The following is an 8,366-nucleotide window of genomic DNA, read 5'->3' on the forward strand; positions in this document are numbered from 1 at the left end:
GACTGCCTTCACCTGTTCTCTGTCCTTCCTGTTGACACTGCTGTGGTGTATAAGAATTCTTAAATATCTCTTCCAGGAAAAAATAAAGTTTTTTACCAGTTTGCTTTTTTCCAAAGTGTACCTTTCTGAAGAAAATGAGACTTGAGACTTTCGACTGAATTGCCAAAACAGACTATATCTGAAAGGGGCAGGAACAGCCTCAACTTTTCTGCTGCATGTTTACATCAAAATTTTTAAAAAAGTTGTCTTTAGCAGTTTATTTCTATTACTTTTTCTTCATTAAACACATGAGAATGCAATTGAAGTATTTTGTTTTGGTACTAAAGGAAAAAATGTCTCTACTTGATATGGAAAGTTGCTTGTTTGGTTTTTACATTTTGGTAGGAGAAAAAGCTTTTTACTTGGATTGGATTTAAATATGTTACTGTTTGTATGTTTGGTTCAGTTACCAGGTTTAATAAAGCAAAGATTTCTATAGCCTTATATATACACACAGATTCCACCCTGATTAAAGTGAAAAGGCAGGCTGAATAATGGACATTTTATGTTCCTTGTCCTATTTATGTAAAGTAAATAGTCATCTAGAGATAAGAGAGAGCCAGCACTATGTCCTCGTGGCCAAGAAGACCAATGGTATTCTGGGGTATATTAAAAAAGAGCATGGTCAGCAGGTCAAGGGTGGTTATCTTCCCCCTCTACTCTGCCTTGATGAAGGCATATCTGGAGTATTATGTCCAGTTTGGGGATTCTCAGTTCAAGAAAGACAAGGAACTTGTAGAGAGAGTCCAGTGGAGGGATACAAAGATGATCAGATGCTTGTAACATCTCCTATATGAAGACAGGCAGAGAGACATGCGACTGCTTATCCTGGAGAAAACTGAGAGCGGATATTACCACTGCTTGTAAATACTGGCAGTGTGGGAATCAAGTGGGTGTGGCTAGGCTCTTTTCAGTGCTACCTAGCAACAGGACAAGCGGTAACATGCACAAGCTGGAGCACAGGAAGATCCAAAGACTTTGGATAATCAACAACTGTGGATCAATAATTTACTGAAAGAAGGGATTAGAAAGGCACTGATTTTAGCAGATTGAGCTGTACCATTAGTCACAATGGAGAAGTAGAACTGGCCTGCAACATCTACAGCACTGAGCAGTAAGTACTAGAAATGTTTGAGAACTGAAGAAAACTTGGTGCATACTATAAAACTGATGAAATTATTTAAGAAAGACTACTACTGGGAACACTACATTTTTTATAACTTAAGAGTGTAATGTAGTATTGTAGCCTTCCAGCTCAATCTGTATAGCAAACAGAAATAACGTGCTTATTTGAAGAAAACAGATTATTGAGGGTGGATTCTTTCTCCTTCAAAATATTCATAACACTTATTTTCATATCTTCGTGTATTTTCTGAGTGCAACAAGTATTTATTGTGCTGTGAAGACTCAGTGTTCTCCCTTTGAGAATACTGCTGGTAACAGCTAAAATGTGCAAAGTTGTTTAAATGTATACATCTGTATATTTCCTCCAAGAGACACAGCCTCATTTTTCATGCTTACCTGGTGACTTATTGCTGCTTCTTCCTGGCTTCCTTGCTTATGCTAGAATAAGTGTTCACCACCTCTGTCAGGTGAATTGGTTCAGTGTACTAACACTGCCTTGCTTTTAAAGTGCTGCTGTGGTGACATCAGCACTTAGAAGAAGCACTGCAAACAATGCTCTAGATATAGTGGTGAAGTGATGTTTTTAATTTAGTTGCTGTAGCAAGACTGATGAGAAAGCAGAGTTCTCAGGTGATATAACACAATAACACGTTGCCTAGCAAGCATTCTATTAATGTTTCTAAAAGTCACAAGAGTATTTGTGGAGATTCATGTGCTTGAACTCTCCTCAATCTTGAGATGCAAAAAAAAAAAAAAAAATAGGGGAGTCACCTTAGTATAATGGATATTTCAGTTGTTTACTGTTGGCAGATTATTTTGATCTTTTGGGCTTCATGGCTGCTAAGTGTTCCAGATGATTACATCAGTCAGAAACATCCTCCTCCTCAAAACAAAGTTGTAGTTATTAAAGAATCTCTCAGGTGAGGAGCCATAATACAATTCATGGAAAAAGAAACTACAGTCCAAGTCAGCAGAAAGGTCTCCAGGACAATGAAATGCCAAATATCTCCCAATTGTTGTTCTCAAGCAGTTAAATGGATTATGCTCAGTTGTACATCAAAAGGTATGTGTACAATGATGAATTTAAGTGTACCTCTGTATCATGCTTCCTTTTTTAAAAAAAGTAAAAAGACTTATGAGTTTTTTACTCTCAGGCTGGTGATAAATGAATTCATGTAACATTGCTGAAGGTCATTCATCTCAGCTGTGAATGTCTGTATATAATACCATTTGGTTACTAATGACTGAGTTACAAATAGAATATTAAACTAGATGGAAGATTCCAGAATTTTCAAAAGCGAATGAATTTACTCACTTTATGAAAAACTAGAATTGAAAAACTGAAAAGAATTAACTTCCACATTTTTAAAATATCAGATCTCTTTAATTCCTAGTGGAAGAAAAAAAATAACATTTAATGTTAGTTTTGTTTGACATATGGCTTCCTAAGAATTAATGATGGGATACATTGCATTATCAAAATTTCAGCTTCTTACATAAACATTTCAAGTTTGTAGGAGCACTCATGTTCTCTAAAAAAAAAAAAAAAAGACAGTCGAATATTGTCTCTGCGACGACTGCATTATCTGTATATTCACTCACTGGAAAACTGTCATACACAAAACATGTAAAGTTATGAGTTGTAAGGTTTTTTAGTTTTAATTTGTTTGTATCTAGCTGTCCTATTTACACATGTTTAAGAACATAGTATTTTTAGATCCAACACTCAGTTTTTTTTTTTCTTTTAAAGGCACTTGCACATGCAGTTCCCATCATTTTATAATTCTTCCAGTGGACTTCACAATTTCAAGTTACTACAATGAAAAGATTTGGAAGCATACGGAAATTACAATTTTTTTTATTTATTAAAGAAAAAAACACCTAATCTGCTTAGGCATTTCTTAGTGTCTTCACTTGGCTACCTAACTGCCTTTAAATCCAAATCCCTCAGGCAGTCTTTTCCATCAATATTTATTTCTCCATTTTTCCTGTTTCAAATCAAAATTCAGTCTTTTAAGAAATAAATATGTAAAGCAATCCTAAGCCCAGCAGAAAAATAAAATTATTCTCAAATACTCAAAGTCTTCATGAAACCCTCCACTCATACTAGAGCAGTTGATATATCTTCTGTTATCACAACCCCATATTTTCACATTAGTCAGTGTTACAGCCTCACTTCCTCAGTATTCTGAAAAATCATAGAATATTGATATCACATTAAAATGAATATAATTGGAATAAGACCTGCTGTTCTCAATGTATCATTAGAGTTAACTTCCTCTTTGGGAATCTATAGCATGTCTCAAATCAGTTTTCCCGATCTGCTTTAAATATGGATTTAAGGAACTCCTGTACTGACAACAACAACAACAAAAAATGAACAAGTCAAATTATAGGCTATATAAAAAGTTTATGGGTAAATAAAGAGTCATAGAATTGTAACGATCCCAAGTTGGAAGGGACCCACAAGGATCATGAAGTCCACATAAGAGCACCCAAAAAAAAAAATCAGACCATATGTCAAGAGCATTTTCCAAACGCTCCCTGAACTCTGGCAGCTTGGGGCTATGCCCACTGCCCTGGGGAGCCTGCTCCAGTGCCCGACCACTCTCTGGTGAAGATCCTTTCCCTAACCCCCAACCTGACACTCCCCTGACACAGCTCCATGCCTTTCCCTCCAGCCCTGTCGCTGTCACCAGAGAGCAGAGCTCAGCGCTGCCCCTCTGCTTCCTCTGGAGCTGCAGCTGCCATGAGGCCTCCCCTCAGCTCCGAACCAACCAAGGGACCTCAGCCTCTCCTCATACTCCTTGTCCTCCTGACCCTTCACCATCTTTGACGCCCTCCTTTGGATGCTCTCTTATAGCTTTACATCCTTTCTGTACTGTGGTGCTCTAAACTGCATGCAGTACTTGAGGCCACACCAGTGCAGTGTAGCGTGCTACAATCATAGAATGGCCTGGGTTGAAAAGGCCCTCAAGGATCATCGAGTCTCAACCCCCCTGCTAAGTGCAGGGTCGCCAACCACTAGACCAGACTGCCCAGAGCTACATCCAGTCTGGCCTTGAATGCCTCCAGGGACGGGGCATCCACAACCTCCCTGGGCAACCTGTTCCAGTGCATCACCACCCTCTGTGTGAAAAACTTCCTCCTAATATCTAACCTAAATCTCCCCTGTCTCAGCTTAAAACCATTCCCCCTTGTCCTATCGCTATCTACCCTCACAAACAATCAATTCCCCCTCCTGTTTGTACACTCCCTTCAAATATTGGAAGGCCACAATGAGGTCTCCCTGTATCCTTCCCTTCCCTCAAGTCATTGGCAGTTCTATGCTTGACACAGCCCAGTATATTGTTGGCCTTCTTGGCTGCCTAGGTACACTGCTCTTTTAAAAAACATTATGGATTTGAAAGAAATGCTCTGTGAAATTAAGACTTTGGTAAAGAGAGTTAAAGAGTACTGGGAAAAAAGATGGAGAGATTCAGATTAGCGCTCACTCTTCTCTTATAATACATGATTGCACCACTTTCAGATGCCACATTTTTTTTCTCTCCTGCTCTATCAAAAATTTCTGCTGCTTGCAAAAAATAAGATGGAGACACTTTACGGGCTAACTGCCATGAATTCTTTAACTTTATCATAATATTAGCATGGGCAAAATTAAGTATTTTCTTTCAAGCTCCAAGACAAACAGCCCTGTAGTTACTAGTATTTAAATAAGATAGATTACAGTTTTGTTGTAATTCTTTTGAAAGGAAATAATACTTTATTTAGAAAAAGACCACAGATTTTGATAACTACTGCCTATAAGCAATCTCATAAAAAAAACAAACTTTCATGGAAGAGTGTTTTCTAGAATATGCTTCACTGATAAAGCATTTTTAACGCTTCTACTTTGGCCTACTAAATATGAGGTTGATGAGTACCTTAAAGTCCATTCTATTTGTTAACAAAATAGTTATTGTTGACCATATAGGGAAAGGTTAAGCCAACTTCTCTTATTAATTCATTTATTTCAGAAAGAAGAATATTCTGTTGATCCTGGAACCCCAGTGAGCAATGTAAGAGGAAGCACTGAAAAAATATGGAAATCGGGGGAAATCACACTGTCCTTTGAGATGTAAAGACAATCCAACTAAGGTTTATCAAATACCTTTCAATTCCAAAAAACAAAACACCCAAGAAAAACTGGGACAGTCTTAATATGGGGGCTACTGTGATCAGCTGGCTGAAGAGTTTATTTCATTGTGCAGCCTTTTGTGTTTACACAGAGGTTGTATTTACACATATATGTGAATATATATGTGTGTGACTGTTCCTGGTTCTCACAGTTTATAGCCTACAGTTATTATCTTAAAATAAAAAGGATGAAAGTTTTTTTTCCCACATGCTGGATTATGGGTTGCAGTAGTCAGGATGTGGTTTAATACCTGTTTCTCTCACTTGTTTTTCACACATTACCTTTGGCAAGAGGATGAAGGTCAGCTGAACATAGTAACTTCTCAAGCTGCTATCATTAACAAAGGTTGATAAGATCTTATTAGAAATACAAAACTTACATGGCTTAAAGGATATAAAAGTCTGCTTGTCCTTCCTCTTCTTGTTTATCATTCACACTGACATGTTGACAATTTTTGGAAGGCTAAGTACTTCTAATACCAGCAGAACTTGGTTACTACCTTTCTCTAAACACAGTTTTGTGTTAACTGTGTTTTAACAACTTCCATTTATTACTTTTAAGATTTCACTTACATTAAACATCTTATAATTTTACACAAAATTTTGTAGTAATATCTAGGTTCCCATTTTACAACAGGATAGATAATTAACACTCCAGAAGGGATGTATCTGAGGCATAGAAAGCTTTCTAGATAGATATGGCTGTAGACATATGAGCAACTAATACATTGGGGAGTAGCAGTCATAAATTCTCTTAGAGAAGAGAAACAACAAAACTCAGGAATATCATTTCTCAAGAAGTAGGAACAGGAGACAATACAAAGGGATGAGACAGTCCCATACCTCTTTTTCTGTTTCATTTACATCTGTTCTATATACAAAGAAGCAAAACTGCTTCCGAGAAGTTCTTAGTGATACAAAGCAAAACATTCACAGGTAGGCCAATAGTCAGATACAGAAGAAAGAATAGAACTCACCCAACTGGTGAAAGGGCTCTCTAGCTACTCACCACTACCTCACAGAAAGCAACCCAAGTCCAGGAGACATTCTCCTGCCAGTGGCTAGCCCTTGTACAGGTCCAGGGTAGCTCCACCCTTGGTCCAGCCCTTCTGGTCACATGGGGAGCACAGGTGCAAACACTTTGCCTGTATTACCTAGGCCAGCCACATCCTTTCACCAGGTGCTCAATCACAAGTTCCCCTACAACATTTTGTAAAGACACAGCTGTCAAACACACCTTTCAGAACTGCTGGACCCAGCCCAGCTTTGTAGGCAATATAAGAGGCTGTGAGATAGAACCTCATTGTGACTTCAAGACGGTTTTTGATAGCTATGTAGGTTTCTCTGAAAGTAATGCTTCCTATTTATTTCCATGTAAACTACAGCAGATACAAAGAGCACGATAACACTATTTGACAGAGCAAATTCTCAAATACAAAGCACTATTTTTCAACATGGAGACCGCCATTAGCTTTGCATTTTCACCAGTGTGGAACAAGAGCCTGCATGCTGTGCTCAGAAAAACATGCACCAGCAGAGGTGACCCACTGTCATTGTCACCACTACTGAAACACACCACCCACCACCTCACCCTGCTCACATCCACTGTTTGGTCTCCATAAATGTTCAGCAAGTGTTAATGAATGTCAGTGGATGCCATTTTTTCCTACATGGAGGAATTCAGTGACACACCTTTGCTTCATACATACTTCCATGTCATATGCCATTGTGTCAGACTGCCCCTCTGGTGCCATCTGTCACATGGCAACAAAATATAATGGAATAATGGTGGGAAAGTTCAACCTCTACTGCCATACCATCAGCTTCTGCTTCTGAAGTCATGGGCCAACATAATAAAGTAGGAGGCATTACTTTCAGAGCAGCCATAGATTGACAGATGGAAAGATAGGCTCTTGCTTGGGTATCCAGGTGGCTTTTGCAAGCAAGTGCTGCTTGCCTTGCCTGTGTCTGAGCTTGACAGTTGCCGGACAGTTCCAAAGTCATTATGCTGAGGATAACTCAAGCCTATACAACAAATTGATCCTCTTCATTTTTTACAGTTCCTTTCGGAAGTTATTTGGTTTAGTCATTGTGAGAAGCAAAGAATGAACTAAATTGCAAGTTAGCAGATAGAATATGTTCTGTCTTGATTGGTCTTATGTAAGTCACCGTAATTATACAGCAAACTATTAATAATCTATGAGAATGCATTTATTCAGATAGAACTTCAGGGTAGTTTCATGTATTACGGTTTTATATATAAATCTTTGAATCTCAATGAATAGCATTTAAAAAATTACCACATTTCCAAGATGTGTTAGCAACCAGTGCCAACGCTGTTTCTTTGTATTCTCAAATATATTCTTTTTTTTTTCTGCTTGGAAATGTTACCTGAGAACGTACCTTTCCTTACCCATCAGGAGTTTAGCCGCTTGGCTAGGTTTTTGAATGCTAGGACATGGATGTAAAAGCTGACAAGCAGCCTTTTTTGTTGACATGTAGCCATTTTATGTTCCCAGATTATCTGCACAGCACATGTGCTGTATCTGTCACATCAGGATTAATTGTCCTTTAGCTGTAGGGTAAGTAGAAATACACAGGAGGACTGGCAGTAAAACACAGTGCCCTCTGATTGTTTTATAATGAATTAACTGTCTTTTCTCAAAGTGTTCTGGATGTGTTGGCTCATTACGAATGTACTACACAATCACTGAAGTCTTAATTCTATGCAGAGACAGAAGTAATGGTTCCTTCCTTCCTCCTTCCTTCCCTCCCTCCCTTCCTTTTCCTTCCTTCCTTCCATTCCTCTTTCTACAGATGAAAATATCAGAGGATTTATGATAATTCTGTAGTCACCCTATTTTATATATATGTATAATTTTATTTGCATCTTCTTGTTATTGCAATACCACAGCAGTAATCTGACTAGCTTTTTTTTTATTGATATCTTTTCCAATTTAAACTCTTTTAAATGATTTAGTTTAATTTTACAACAGATTTGACCAGGAAGTTGTGATTCTCTATGT

The 8,366-nt window shown here is 38.0% G+C and overlaps 1 long non-coding RNA gene across 1 annotated transcript; it reads left to right on the forward strand.

Annotated features, from left to right (window-relative positions):
* Positions 966–6,799, forward strand: LOC110392904. Its single transcript, XR_002434689.1, has 3 exons — positions 966–1,153; positions 2,085–2,227; positions 5,181–6,799. It is a non-coding gene; the product is annotated as an uncharacterized LOC110392904 (long non-coding RNA).

This window comes from Numida meleagris, chromosome 1 (assembly GCF_002078875.1).
Source record: "Numida meleagris isolate 19003 breed g44 Domestic line chromosome 1, NumMel1.0, whole genome shotgun sequence".
Classification (NCBI taxonomy): domain Eukaryota; kingdom Metazoa; phylum Chordata; class Aves; order Galliformes; family Numididae; genus Numida; species Numida meleagris.